This window comes from Etheostoma spectabile, chromosome 11 (assembly GCF_008692095.1).
Source record: "Etheostoma spectabile isolate EspeVRDwgs_2016 chromosome 11, UIUC_Espe_1.0, whole genome shotgun sequence".
NCBI lineage: Eukaryota > Metazoa > Chordata > Actinopteri > Perciformes > Percidae > Etheostoma > Etheostoma spectabile.
In genome coordinates this window covers 1,350,083-1,366,404 of record NC_045743.1, presented here as the reverse complement: position 1 = coordinate 1,366,404, position 16,322 = coordinate 1,350,083, and the positions used below count along the sequence as shown (strand labels likewise).

Genomic DNA, 16,322 nt, shown 5'->3' with positions numbered 1-16,322 from the left:
TAATGGCTGATTAAATTTAGAAAACTGACTGCAGTAGTGGACGGTTCAATGAGGCATGAATATTCCACAAGTCCATGAGGCAGAAATGAACTCACTTAAAAAATGTGTGGCACTTAGAGATGTACTGGAAAAACAAATGTTGCACAACTATAAATTTACTGTAAACTCAAAAGATATTTTTACTGCACTTGTGTGATGCATATCAAGTCATGAATAATATGCAGTCGTCCCCTGACCTCCATATTCAAGCACTCTCTAAGCAGAGCCAGTCGGCAGACAGACAAATGTTCCTACACAAAACACACATACAGACACTCTCATGCTTCCTGCGTAAATGTAATCTCCTCCAGTCATAACATATGAGTCTACAATGCTGAGCTGAAACCAGCAGTTCATCATCGCCTGGCCTGTGCTCCTTACGATGTTAGCTTAGCGAGGTGTAATAACATTTAAGTAGATTAAAAACAGAGCATCAACGTTCTGCAGCACTTTGGCTGGGTTACATCTCTCTGTAGCATTTTCTTCACTAATGCTTCAATCAATAACAAATTATTAGCTCGGTTGAATTGCAAATCAACCATCTCGCCCTGCAATCAATTATCCCTCTCACTACAGCTGGTAACTAATTACGCAAATGCACAGAGTGCCCATGTTTGTCATTACAAAACAGTGGAGTCAACAGGCCTCTAGCTACTGCCAACGAACATACTGTTGATGAAACAGGTGGAAGTATTCAATGCACTCTGTACTGGACTTGAGTCATTCAGGCTGGATTCATCTCAAGTTTTAGAGCTCCCTGTTAGACCCCATTCAGACTGAAAATAGTTCTTAAAAAATGCAGGTCTGACTTGGAATACAATCTAGAAATTGCCGTCTTAGTGACACATCCATCAGTTTCAGGACTTTGGCTCGCTCTGCATCACATTTAAAAAGCTTCTAGTTTTGTTTAATATTTGAAGAGCACTTGTGTCTGGCCCTTACTCAAAAGCATGGTATTGATCATTCTAAACAGACCAATCAGTATAGGGCAATGTTACGGCCTTTTTAAAAAGGCATTGGAAAGGACATTTCCACAATGACAGATACATTTGATAATACTGTTTCTGTGTCAACAATGTTTTGACCAAGCACATACTTTACAAGAAAAACTAAATTGTTTTGCCATTCAGACTGAAAAATAGAGGGGGGGGGGCTTAACTCTCCTCTACAGGCCACACACTCCACTCCTGCAAGCAGATGTCTGATTTCCAAAAAGCTGTTTTTTCTTTACAGAGCAAGCATGCTGGTGTGTAAGTTGAGACTCTCAAAGATGGACAATACCATTGTGAGGTCTGTATGATCACATGACTCTACCCGTTTTTTTTCTAGACCCAGTGGTTGTAAATCCGACCCCTGGAGGACCTACGATACACTGATCTTTTCAGGTACATTTAGTTATTAGGTTCTTTGAAAAATATTGGAGGTCTCTGATCCTCCACAGAGACTTGTTTTCTATTTGCAAATTGTGAACCAGCCCAATTTGCCTTTTAGATTTTATATGTTTGGAAATTCGAAATGACCGTTTTATAGAGGGTCAAAGAGGGAAAAATAATATAGTAGACATGATCTCAGTGTGGTCTCCATCAGCTGGAAAGAACTGAAACTACACTTAAATGCAGACGACAGGGAGTGATCTGTGTGGTGGTGCTGCTTGACATGAGTCCAGCATTTGACACTGTGGCTTTCAAATAAGAAAAAACTCTTATGGTTTTTGAAGGAATTCTGTCATTTCAATTGGAAGCATGTTATTTCTATTCAAGCAAATTGAAGTGAAACAGATGAGGTTAAGGGCGTTGTGAATGTGTTACATTCCATTCTGTTAAAACTCCGATCCCAGCCTCTTTCATCTGACTTTGTTTCACAATTGTTCTCCTTACTGACAATTCATCCGCATGAAACCACCTTAAACGAATCCTCCTTTCCTTTTGTGTCCCTTTCTAATCTATCTCTCATCCATCGAAATGACAAGAACAATTGTTACTGACAATAGTATAGGTTTCATTAAACCTTCAGAACGTTTTGTTCATAACAGGCATCTTACAACATCTTAAAAATAAATTCTGTGCCAAGTGCTTGAATTTGCACTTTGAATGCTTTAAAAAAATGGTTATAATAATATTCAACCCTAATTTAGGCTTTATGACTTGTATTTGACTCTCATATTAATTTTAAGTGACTTGTCAAAAAGCTCTTCAGTCTTTTGTTCCTTTTATTTAAATAGCACTGAACCAAATCCTGAACCATTTAATCAAATAAATTAATACATACATTTAAATAAAAAATAAAGGGACGATTTCTTCCATATTTTCACATCTACAGATCATGATGAATTTGAAAACTTTACTAATGAGTTTTGAGGCCGTGCAGAGACTGGTGTCTGGTTATATTTCTAAACTCTTTAGTTTCCATATTAATCACATTCTGTTTGGGTCCTTTGGCTAGATAAGTTTATTTATTCTTTAAAAAGTAAGGCGCATTATCGCATTGATGCAAACAATACAGTAATGCCAAAAGGCAGTAACGAGATATCAGAGAGAGCAGCCCCCTGGGTATAAATGATATAGACAATATTTCCTTCAGCAGACTTTAAATGCTTTTTTCTGACATTTTATATACCTGACAGTAAAGATTAACATGAAACATGAGGTGAGAGACTGCAAGATGAAATCAAACAGTGAAATCAAACTGAGAACATTATGCTTACAATGTGTGACTTGTTCCTACTAGGACACCTCCATTTTTTTATTTCTATCATCGGCAGGAGGGGAGTTGGCAGGTGCTTAATTCACATTAAATCACTGAGTCCTGAAAGTCAAAGACTAACTCTTCAAATCCTCTCATTAGTCTAAAAGCTGGACTGAGAGCAGCAGGCCGGGCAGGAGATTGTGACGGATGACCGGGACTCTATACGTTCAGACTTCGGTGGAAGAGTTATCTTGGCATGGACAAACACAGAGGGAACCGTACTGTCTGTACAGCAGGATAAAAGAATGTCAAAGAATGTCATGGCATGTCCTTCATTCAAGCAAACCAAGATACGCGTGCGCACACACAGTCACAGCTCTGACAACTGGCAAAATCCAGCAATGGACAGCTGGTCACACACTCCATGTTGGGTCACAGCGAGTGGAGTGGGCAGAACACTTGTTGTTCTTTTGTGCATGCGGGTCAGTTCAAAACCGCAAACAGTTCACACTGGAATCTGATATAGGCCACATTTTAAAAGGTAATATGAACAGCCGAAAAAAACAAAACGGATTGAGCAAAGAAATCTGAATTAGGCATTGAGACTTGCGGTGCCTTATAGCTGTAAAAGTAGTATGTGCAAAATGAGGAAAACACGTTTCTATCCTTTTAAATACCACAATGCAAAGCAAAAGTCCTGCAACCAGGGGTATTAGCTAAAAAACAAACTTAGTATTGAAAGTATTCATTGTGAAAAATGTCTCTCTGCACTGGCGGCTCTGACGTGCACAGACGGGTGTGTGATGAGGGGCTCGGGGGTTTTGTGAACCTCTGTGTGTGTTACAACCTGCTGCTGGAGCATTGTATGCCTTATTAGTTTAGCTTTTATGTTGTGCTGTCTCTAAACTAACCTATTGTTGATAATATATATTTTTTCTTCACTGGTTTTAAAATACAACTGAAATTGTTTTTTTTTGTGTGTGTGCTGTGCTAAAGCATACATATCAGCTCTGGCACATGTCCTGTGTTCTCCTTTGAGATAAAATCAGGACTCAGGACTTGTTATATTTTATATTTTTTGGTTGCATGATGGTGCCCCCATATTTGCAATAAATTGCAAGAATACCAGTAGTTCTCCATCTCCAAGTATTTGTTTTCATACAGCCAATAAAATCCCTCCATCTTTAGCTACATTACCATAGTAGTCAATGTTCTATCATGCAGACAGCATGCTGAAACACAAAACAAGAGACACTTGTCCACAACAGCATTTCTGCTAAAGTCTCCTTCTTATCAAAGAGTCAAACATGAACACACTTCAATCTTACCCAAACCATAACCAATCCCACTCCTCTTGCCTAAACATAACCCTCCTCTTGCCTCAATATAACCAACCCAACCAGAGCAGGCAACACATACTAGCCATTCAGGGATGAGTTCCCTAATGAATATTCAAGAGTCTTCCCCTACCATCCTGCAAAAAAAAAAAACTTGCATCCTGCACTAGCTTGTTGAACGAGCAACCAGACAAACATTCACTGGGGAAAAATTGCATTGCTGACGTCGGTTTGCAGGCTGGATAGCTAATTGGCTGCTGCACATCATGTAAACATAGCTTACTTGCACATATCAGTCGGGTCCATTTAAATGCTGCTGTTGTCCGTACTCTTCAGTACTTCTGCTAACAACACACTGTCTGCCTGTGACACATGTTGGTTACAGCACAAATATGTTGTAACCTGGTGGGCTAACGAGACATTGACACACCCCTCCAGCTGATAATGATGAAAAGGAGCATTTCTGATATTTCCATATAGACATTTTCCCCTTCTAATTTCATAACTAATAATTTCTGACTACATGGACTAAATTTTGATTTTAGTGGGACTTTAAGGCTTAACTAACTTAGCTAAGCCTATATTTTTGGCTTGTTAAGTAAAACATAATTCTCAGTTGAGTTTAGACATATACTTTGTTTAATTGCAAGTTTCAGAAAATTATGCAACTTTTTAAAACAAAGAGAACATGTTTTAATCCATTCAGTCAGCTAAAGCAATGCTTTTTTGCACTTGCAAAAAAGTAAGAGATGGAAATCATATGATCATATATCATATGATATGATATTTAATCTGAAATATAACTAGTAAGTAAAGCTGTCAGACACATGGGATAATTAAAACTGTAATGAAGCACAATATTTGAGTACATGTACTCTTTCACCTCAGGCTATGTACGCAGTACCTTAAAGTAGACACACAATTTGACCTAAGTGTTTAAAAGCTAGAGGCAGTGTATTTACTGTTAAGGTATAATGCATTAATTTCTCACTTAGGATGCTTCAGCATGGTGCTGCTTGTTCTAAACAACCTAAAGCAGTACAAAAAAGTCAGTGTTTTTCTCCCAGTGGAGATTTAAAAAAAAAAAGACTACAGTGATTTGGTGCTGAGATAATTTTGGAAGGCTCAACCTAGATAAACATGGTAAGCTCTCCTTAAAAAAATAATTTCCACTCTTTATCCAGACTGCAGCCAGTACATCTCAACCTTTCCTGAGCACAGTCCCTTTCAATGCCAACGTGTATCTATGGCAACAGTGCAGCGGGAACCAGGTTGAGTGTATTTCAGCACAGACTTCAACAGTCTTCTGGGCGGAACTGGATGGCGGACTGCCCGCTGATCCAACACAGTATAAGAAAGTGTTGTGCTAAGGAGAATGAAATGGTTCAAGTATGTAAATGCAAGCAATATGTGTTAAAAGTATATATATTTGATTACTGTATATCCATGTACAGTATGTGTATTCAGCTACAGTAAGTCAAGCAACTCACCCTTCATTTCTAAGGTGGCAAACAAAGCTGTTGCTTGGGGAGTCAAGAATGGAAAACTAAAGTAGGGTTTGAGGGCAGAAGACAGTGGGTGATCTGGGCTGATGAAGAAACAGGCGGAATAAAAACATAATTTATCCTGCTCCTTGTGCGTTTAGCTGAAACTGTGGTGTCAGATGTTTCATCCTGACAGCCAGGAAGGGGGCTCTAACTTGTGCTTTTCAACATACGTCCCTGCAATTGTTAGAGCACATCACATTCCTCCGGGCAGCAGGACCTCTCGGCAGGTGTGTCAATCCTCCTTGTATCAGTTGTAAAACCCTCTCATCTGTATCCCCCTCCTCCTTTTATCACTCCTTATTCCATTTTTACTTTGCTACCTCATTTCTTAATTCCATCACTCTGGAGACAGTTATGGACCAACATTTTCCAGAGTCCACTACACCTTTGCTGTCTGTTTTTTCATTTCAATCTAGCCTGCAATGGGAGTACCTATAATTACAACTCAATACTAACTTCCTGAGCATGATCTCATTATAATCTATTAGGACACTGATTAAATTGCAGTTGCCGCTTGTATAAAAGAACTTTTGGTTACTTGCGTAACGCCGGTTCTCAGAGTAGCATGAGCGAGATGTTTCTCTATGCGTATTCTTCAGAAGCATTTATCTCAATACGCCAATCCTGATTGGCTGGTGATTGAGTGTCTGCGTCAGGTCGGTCCATCCCCCTTTACGCTACGACGTGAACATCATTCAAAATAAGCACCTCTTCTTGCTTGTCTGGTGAGACATCTCACTCATGCTACTCTGAGAACCAGGGTTGCGCAAGTAACCTAAAGTTCTCATTAATAGCATTTTTTTCAATGTGTCACTATGGGATATGGAGACTCCCGTATTGCCAGACAAGCTTATCTTAGCAACCACTGGCACTCAGGTAGTAACTTCCTGTCCATGTGCAGAGCACGAACTGGCGCATGCAACCGCCGTTCCTCTGAGAAAGAAAAAGGCGGGGAAGAGAGCGGCAAAAGGTCAATGGAAGAGCATGAGCCAACCACCTTGGGCACAAAGGCAGGATTGGGTTTCAATAACACTTTGACACGCCCCGGGGCAAACTGAGTGCATAATGGCTGCACAGAGAGCAAATGAATGTCGTTAACCCATTTTGCAGACACGAAGGCCAGCAGCAGCACTGTCTTCAAAGACAGATGCTTCAAGATGCTCCAGTGGTTCAAAAGGAGGGCTAGCAAGCACATCCAACACCACCGCCAGGTCCCATGAGGGAGACAACAGCTTAGAAACAGGGAGCAGCGAACAGGCCCCTTTCATAAAACGGCAAACCAAAGGGTGTTTGCTATCTGTTTTACCCTCAAGACCCTGCCGCCTTAACGGGTCTACAGCTGCTTTGGTACACCTCACAAACACTCTTGGGTTCATAAACAGACTGAAGGGAACCACTCTGTACTCATAATAGACACCCTGAACAGCAAACCCCTGGAAATACGCGTCTATCAAATTGACAGATGTGAACCAGTCGCCCTGGACACCAGACAAAGCAGAGATGCATGAGTGAGTATCCTGAATTTGTATTTTTTGGAGGTATTTGTTCAGAGCCTGCAGATCTAGGATAGGGAAATTCCGTTTCCAACCCCGTTTGGGGACCAGCAACTACATGAAGTAAAAGCCACTCCGACTCAGCTCGGGAGGCACTATACGTATTGCTCTCCTTTCTAACAGCGTGATCAATTCCTCCTGTAGAACGCGAGCAGACTCCCCCTTGGCCTGGGAACAAAGTATGCCTGAGAAGCAAGGGGGGGCAATAGCACATTGAAGCTTGTAGCGCTGAGATATTGTTCTCAATTCCCAGGCTGAATTTGTGACAGCTGCCCATCTCTCTCCCAGCGTTTCCATGCCCTCAAACTCCAGGAAGGTGGCTCCCTGAATCGGGGTCTTACCGCTGAATGGGTGGTGTTTCCACGAAGAGGATACCTCCTCCAGCAGTTCAGGAAAAACTGGAAGTAGCTGTTATGCCGACCTCTTGTTCTGGGGCAATTTCTTCCCCTTGTAGCGTGATCTGGTCGACTCCACCACAACCGCAGGCCAAGAGATGTTTTGCCTGGACACAGTGCATTGGCGCATGTCCTTCATTTCCATGCTGGGAGCGGGGGCAGCATCAGGCTTGTCGGCCTGGGGGGAGGGGATGAACATTTCAAACTTGTCCTCGTCATCCTCTGATGAGCTCAGAGGAGTCCTCGTCCTTGTAGTCAAGCTTGAGTACATCCTCCACAAGCGAGGCCGCCGTGCTCAGCTCCAACTGTGAGCGCCAGCTGGGACCGGCTGAACCAGGATGAACCAGGGGCTTCAACAGCCAGGCGGGCGTGTTCCAGTCAACAAGTGGCAGATCTGGTGTGTGTCCCTGCTCGAAATTTTGTTTCCACAATGGCAATGTCGAGCCCCTGGGTCTTCGTGTGGCCAGCAGGTAAAAAATAAATAAATGCATGTTGCTTTTAGAAGAACCTATCATCACAGATAGCAGATAAGAAATTTAATTGGTAATATCTACAGCGGAGTTCCCATAGGAAGAATCTTATCTGTTTTTCTGTGAATCGTTTTTGTGATTAGACATCATCGTTAACCATATTTAAGCAGGATTTCAAGTTAAGCCGCTCCACCTGCTTTATGCATGAAAAATGTGTCCTGCACAGCCTGCTGCAATCCTTCCAATGCTCATCATTAGCTTGTATGGCACGTGAATACCAATGCAATCCATACGCTCATGGGAATTCTCTCGCAAATACAAAATGAATTACAACAGAAGGAAATAACACCTGTTTCCTGAAGGAAACAGAAGATCAATGCCCCCAATTCTGTATAAATCAAGCCACTTGTAAAACAGAATAAGGCACCAAAGCTAATTTTATTTTACACTTGTCATTTTATCTTATTGTCATTTATGTTCAGTTGAAGTAGTTCATGAAGTGTGTGTGTGTGTGTGTGTGTGTGGTGTGTGTGTGTGTGTGTGTGTGGTGTGTGTGTGTGTGTGTGTGTGTGGTGTGTGTGTGTGTGTGTTTACACGTGTGTCTGTTTAATCAAACTAACAAATCAAACCAACCTTACAACATCATGATAAATGCAGACAACCACTCCACGGATGCATATTGCCACCATATTCCCATCCTATTCAACCTCTCCCACTCTTCCCTCAGGGGGTTTGGTCCAGCCAAGGCTACATTGACCATGTCTAAATCACCTCAATAGCTCGACCCCACCAATCTCTTTAATGCCTGCACTGCAATGGGGGGGTGGGCAGGGCCGACGGGGGCCTCATGAGAGTCTCAAGGGAACGGGGTTGAACATGTAGCCAACGCATTTGGGGGAAGGACGAAGGAATGTGTAATGAAGATGGTTACAGGGTGAGATAGAAGCTCTTTTTTTCATTCTCTTCTTGGAAAAGAAAGGGTGACCGAGGGATCACGGCAAGCATCTCTTGTTATTGAGTCTCTCCACTCATGCTTGAGAAGGCAGGCAACACTGGAGAAAAGGTCTTCTTTAGGATTGAGGGAGGGTTGACCTTGGATCGGAGAAAACAAATTGTGTATGTGCACGTGTGTGTGTGTTTGTGTGTGAGTGTGAGTGTGAGTGTGAGTGTGTGTGTGTGTGTGTGTGTGTGTGTGTGTGTGTTTGGGGATAACAGTGAGTGACAGGGCTGATGAGGTGATGAGGTTGGCAGGTGCTGTCTGGATTATGTCCGATATCAAATCTGAGGCTGTGCCGGAATCAAGGCATTATGGTGCCCGAGGGAAGGCATCTAATATACTCATATACCTGTGGGACTGTCAACTGAGACGCAAAGATGGTAAGTAACAAAGTACAAATACTTTGTTACTGTACTCAAGTAGATTTTTTTGATATCTTTACTTTACTGTTTTTTGTGGCGACTTTTTACTTCTACTCCTTACATTTTAACACAAATATCGGTACTTTCAACTCATTTTACAAAATTGGCTTGTTGCTTTAGTTTAGTACAAGAGGTCGTCACGTCGGAGAACAGCGCAGACACGCGTCTCACACCGCGAACGGGTTTGCGTGCACCACACGGTGAAAACAGTGAGAAAAAAGAAAAAAGAGGAAAAAAAAGCGTACAACTTATGTGGTCAGTTCATTAAGCCTGTTGTTGGATTAGTCCATAGTTCTTTCACATTTAAAGTAAGTTAGCTAGTGATTTTGCGTTTGTGTTCTTCACCTGTTAGCTGGGTTGCACATTGTTTGATTGTAATAAAGCATCAAAAGAGAGAAGTTGTCTCCATCGTGTTTTAACAGACACACCTGGGGCCAAGTGGGAACCAGAATCAGCTTTAAATAAAGTCCTTATCTAGTCCTCACTAACAACTTTCAAATAATAACCGTTAGAGTTACCGTTATTATTCTTTGTGTCATCAATTCCATATTCTATCTAATTGGATTGATAGATTCTGTGGCATTCTGCATTCATTCGCAGCAAATCATTGCGGCTTGAGGGCGGTAATGTTAGCACATAGTATGGACGGCGACATGATTGAAAATAAAGAAAACAGAGATCCCACAGATTCAGCAGGCAAGCAGCAGACATTCCCAATCATCCTCGGCCTTATCTGAGAGAGATGTTTAGGCATCAAGAATGACTCCTGGCCAATGTGCTGCATAACTCTTAAAGTACGGGGAACTTCTTAATTAGTGTCTGTTTTGTAATTCATATTTTACCCTTTATTTCTTTCCAAAAGTCATATTTGAACAAACACACATACATGTACATTCATTTAAATGTTCAGGAGAAGATTAAAAAAGAGAAACTGGATCTGTGAATTTTCACAGAATCACAACTGAATTCAAATCTTTCTACTCAGTCAGAATCATATTAACCTGGAGTCTCTGTCACAATAATCACATACAATATGTGATGTTTTGGGCCTATTGGCAGACATCCATTTAAAATGTAGCCAATGGCATATGTAGAGCCTTTTTTCCATGTCCACTGAAGGGATCAGGGTTAGGGTTTTTGATCATTTGTGCACACAAACTAGTAATTTGTACCCTCAAATTAATAATCTGTGTGTACTAATTTGTAATTTGTTCCAATGAATCAATAGCTAATGTCCTTGGCTTACTAAGGCATGTCCTCAAACTATGTAATTAATTATTTATAATGAGGATTATTAACATTAAGTTACTCAAGCAGTTGTAACTAAAGTCGCAGGTTACAGCTGCAGGCTAACAGCTGTGTTTTAATAAAATAGCCTCCTCAAACTACAGAAATCATTCCCTAAAATGAACCATGAGTCAAATCAATAAAATGTTTAATTGAGAACTAGTAAGAACATCTTGGCAATTATTTTGCTGGTAAGAAGAAAATCTGGGCTTCTTTTGTTCTGCATTTGCACAAATGACAATGTGCTTTTATATTTGAAAACTAAGATGCTAAAAGCACATAATATTTAAATAGTAATGATATTAATGCCCAGTATTGAAATTAGGCAGAGACAGACGGACAGACAGAACACACAATGGGCCGCAATCAGCTGTGGGGGATAGTCAATGAGACGGAGCAGTGACGATTCAACTGGGAGATTGGCTCCTTAGAGGGAAACGTGTAGTCTGGCTATACCCAGACTAAGCTCAAGCTTTTAAGATTGAACATTAGTCTGGAAAGTCTGCTCTATATTTTCTACTGCCCAAGAGGCGTGATAAACGGACATAGATCAAATTACTCTGTACGCAATTGTATAGTCCTTCAACCAATCAGACCAACAGTCCGGGTGACGTAGCAGGAACAGCGTAGTTGGCCGCCATGTTGAATGGAAACAAAAAGCTGCTTGGTCACTTCTCTATCATCATCCTGTTAAACCCGCCAATAGCGCGCCAGGTGGATAAGCCAGTTTGTGATTGGTCCCTGCAAATTAGTATCAGAAGCAGGATAGAATAATGCACAGGTTTCCAGCCTGAGCTGCAGGGTGAAATCCCATCGCCAGCAGATTGGGCTGGGTTTACCCAGTCTAGGAAACGTGGCTATGACTACATATTTTCTTTGTCTGTGTTTTGGTAGTTTTGACATTCGGTGTAGCTTCATCGTCTGCTTTACGTTTACCCGTTCTTTCACAATGTTTGGCAGTGCAGCAGAACCATGCCCTCCTGTTTTAACTCCAGGACCCCCAGTTTGGGAACCATTGGTAAAGTCCATCATGCAACACCTGCTCTGATTATAACAGTTAGTTTTCAGAAAGATACAGCATGTCCAGTCTGAAAAAGCCCCTAATTACAGGTTTTACCATTGATCATTTTAAGATTGTAATGGCCAGGTCTTGGTATACCTTCAGCTGAAGCACACTAAATAGATAACCAAACAAATCTCTGTCTCTTGTAAAAAGGGGTTCTCAAGTATTTTATGCCACTTGTATTAACAGTAACAATCAGGAAAAGAGGGGATTTTTTGATTGAAGTGTGACGGGCTTCGGCAGGAGATGGTTATTATTTGTGAGTGAATGGCAAACCAGACTGCAGTATTATTACATGGTTTGATTGATGCTCGACAGACTCTGCAATGGGTGTGGTACCCACGCTCCCACGCACACATACACTGGGTACGGAAAGTATTCAGCCAAGTACAGAAATATCCTGGAAGAAAACCTCATCCAGAGTGTGCAGGACCTCAGACTGGGCCGAAGGTTCACCTTCCAACAAGACAATGACCCTAAGCACACAGCTAAAATAACAAAGGAACGGCTTCGGAACAACTCTGTGACCATTCTTGACCGGCCCAGCCAGAGCCCTGACCTAAAGCCAATTGAGCATCTGAAAGTGGGTGTCCACCATAGACCGTAAAGTCTATGGTGTCCACCAACGTTCACCATCCAACCTGACAGAACTGGAGAGGATCTGTAAGGACGAATGGAAGAGGATCCCCAAATCCAGGTGTGAAAAACTTGTTGCATCATTATTCAAGAAGACTCATGGCTGTACTAGTTCAAAAGGGTGCTTCTACTCAATACTGAGCAAAGGATCTGAATGCTTATGACCATGTGATATTTCAGTTTTTCAATATGAGTGTACATTAATGAGAAATAAAATTAACATTTTGGATTTTGGGAAAATGGCTGCAATAAAACAAAGAGTGACCAATTTAAAGGGGTCTAAATACTTTCCGTACCCACTGTACACAAACGTCTGTACTCCCACTTCAAACACACACCAGTAACAGCCAGCCATATACCTTTCCACATCCCCAGTCTGTAATAACACACTCTCTCTGGCCCTCAGAAACTCTATTACGATTTCACTTGGCAATGTCTACCACAGTCTCACACACCTTCATTCACACAGAAACCATAATGTGATATTATCGACTGCATTTCTCTCTGTGTCTACCTGATACGCTTTCATTGTGTGAACTGGGAGCCCCCGGGCCTGTATTGATTTGAAATCACACAACTAGTTCAGAGAAGCTTGGGAGTAAGAGACTGTTCAATTTTGGCCACCAGTTTCAAATTAGAGAGTCGCTATACAGCTTGAGCTCAGGTGCATTTTGGAGAACAGTTTGCAGTGGGCTTCACAAGAAAACCAAAAGTAGTTTCAAAACACCGTGTGAAGAATCAAACATTTTCTCAACAAAAAACCCCCAAAAAATGAAAAATATTTTTTTTACAGTGATTTTAAAACAGTTTTTGGAAGTTTAAAACCCCCAGGGAAGTAGGGAAAAATTCGGGATTGATTAATGGAAATAAATAAAATAAATTATTAACTTTTTGGGTATACTAACTTTTTTTTTCCGGGGGTTTTACAAGACAAACCCCTACCGACAATTAAGTATTTTTTTCCGACATGCCCCATTTTAGTTTGTTTTTTTTAAAAAAAAAACTAAACAATTTCTCCTCCTCGGGCCTCCAAAATTATTCAATTGAAAGAATTGAAGAATTTCGCTTTACTCAAAAATTTCTTTGAAAAACCCAAGTACGAAAACATGCATATTGATCATAAACTGTCGATTCCAAGTCCGAAAGTAAACCATTCCCTTTATTCCCCCCCGGGGGGGTTTCGAGCCCTCGACCCCCCGCATTTGAGCCCAAATTCGAGTAACCCAAGGTTGAGCCCGTGTTAAATTTAAAGGGGGATTTCCCTAAAATTTTCTCCACTCGGGCCTTTAAAGGGGTTTTTCTTTTTAAGAGGGTCTAAAATTAAAACCCCTTTTAAAATAAAAAACCCGTTGAAAACGTTTGGGATTCTTTTACTGACTTTTTTTAAAAACTTTACCCGGTGCTTTTCCCACCATTTTTTTAAAAAAACTAGTCTGGGGCCAATTTAAACGGCCCCGGGGGGCACATCTCTCTGCTTTTTCCCAAAATTTAAACTTAGTAAGGACCCCCGCAAATCATGCACTGGGTTCCCTATACCAATATCATTTCCTTTGTTGCAGAGTAGTGAAAGAAACAGTTTTAAAACCGCCTGAGCCCCTTTTCATAAAATGCTCAAGCCCAAATTTTTAAAAATATCCTAAAGGCCCAAGAAAGAAGCCCTCAGTCCGCGGCCCCAAGTCAAGCCCCAAAAATAAAGGGGGAAGGGAACTTGAGTCGGTTTCAGGGCCCAAAAGTCCAGGCTGGGTACTCTGCCCCAAGGGCCAACATCCCAAGGGGGGATCAAAAGTAGGCTTAATTTATAAAGGGTTTCAAAAGGTTTAAAAAGGGTGGGGTTTAAAGTACGGGTTTAAAAATTTTAAATTTACTAAAATAAACTTTTTTTTTCCAGTTTAAACAGTTTATTTTTTCCAGTTTACTTTTAAAGTACCCAAAATACTGATAAAATTCTTGTGCACTTGGGTTTTTTCGTGGGGCCTTTTTTTTAAAGGTGCGTTTACAGAAATGTGTCAGGGGGCCCAAAAGGTTAAAGGGGGGAAAAGTGAACGATGATGGGCAAATTTAGGGAAAAAAAAGGCAGGGCCCATGAAACGGGCTCAAACAAAAGGTCTGTCCAAAACTTCTAGGAAGAAAAGCCACAAAAGGGGTACCCCCGTGCTCTGAGGGGAAGGGTTTTTAAATTTGGGAGGGGCCAAAAGTCACAAAGAAAAAAGGGGGGGGTTTTGGAAGAGCAATGTGATCCTTTTTCCAGGTTCTTGGTTCTTTTGCAAAAAAATAGCTGTTAGTTTTTGTGCGATGCAAAGGTGCTTTTTTTGTTTTTAACCCCGAAAGAAAAGAGAACGCCTGTTTGTCCTTTTCAATTTAGTACTTTTTTTTCCCGGGAAAGAAGTCTGAATTTTTCAATTTGAAATTTCCCAAAAAGACCCCCCTTAAGGGACTAGTGTGAAACTAATTGCAGTTGTAACACCCATCACGATTGTCATTTTTTTTAATTTACCCAATTGAATCCCCAAAATTTTGTAGTTTCATTCCTTAGTGGTTTGTTGGAAAAATTTTTTGTCCGTTTATAATATTAAACCAATCCTTTTGGGGTTTTTTTTAAAATGTCTTTTAGACCAAAACTTTTAAAAGTGACCCCTTTGAGTTTTTGTAGGGGGCAATGCCCTTATAAAAAAACTTTTGATTTCCAATTCTTCAATTAAATTTGTTGCAGCTGGGGGACCCGAGAAAAAATTTATACTGCGGTCCACCAATGGGAGGTTTTCTGTGTCAATAAAATTATTCAAGTAATCTGGAGTAAAACGGGAATTAAAATGTACGGGCAGATGTTTTTTAAAAATTTCATCCCTGGCCCTGTTTTTTTAAAGAGGAAAAATAAAGAATGTCAGTGAAAATGGATTTTTGGTATAAACAAAATATTATTTACAAAAATTTGTATTGGCGGTGGAAAAAAAAACGATTGTTCCCAAATATTTGTCTTTATATCCTTTACATCCCTTTGCAAATTAGGGTTAATGTTCCTATTTGTTTAAACCAAAACAAACAAAGACCAAAACAAGTTGAGGGTTGATAAATGGATTAAAGGATTTGGTGCAACTTGCCCGGGTTTGTTAAAACAAAAAAGGAGACAACTTCCCTTTGCAAGTTTCCACCCTTTTCACTTTAAAGACGTATCAAGTTTGGTGTAAAAAAAAAAAAAAAACTCATGCGAATAAAGCTGATGAAAGTGTTGATGCTTCATTAAGATCAACGTGCAACCCAGCTAACAGGTGAAGAACACACCAAAATCACTAGCTAACTTACTTTAAATGTGCAAGAACTATAGACCAATAAAAGGCTTAAGTGAATTGACAACATGAGTTATACGACTTAACGTTCTCAAAGAGGCACACACACAATCTCAGCTGGTTATTCAAGTTATTATTATAGCTAGTCTCTTTTTCTTTTCTCTCACTTTTTTCTCCGTGTGGTGCATGCACCCGCTCGCGGTGTGAGGCGCTATTCTCCAACATGACGACTCCTTGTATAAAACTAAAGTAACGAGCCAATTTTGTAAAATGTAAGGAGTAAAAAGTACTGATATTTGTGTTAAAATGTAAGGAGTAGAAGTAAAAAGTCGCCCCACAAAAAAAGATAGTAAAGTAAAAATATCTGAAAAATCTACTTGAGTACAGTAACAAAGTATTTGTACTTCGTTACTTCCCATCTCTGCTACCAAAGGTCCATTATTTAAATAACAACTATAATAGCAATAATAATAATAATGATAATAATAATAATAATAATAATGCTCTAAACCAGACCGAAGACCTGATCTTAACTTTGTGTACTCATAGCAAAATCTGTGAGGACAAGGACATTAAAATGAATTATTTGAACATCATAAATTAAATC

The 16,322-nt window shown here is 40.4% G+C and overlaps 1 protein-coding gene across 6 annotated transcripts in view; it reads right to left on the bottom strand.

Moving 5' to 3' along the window:
- The window catches only part of sema5ba (sema domain, seven thrombospondin repeats (type 1 and type 1-like), transmembrane domain (TM) and short cytoplasmic domain, (semaphorin) 5Ba), a 165,854-nt gene that overhangs the window by 97,423 nt on the left and 52,109 nt on the right, over positions 1-16,322 (bottom strand). The gene's annotated exons all lie outside the window — the stretch shown is intronic.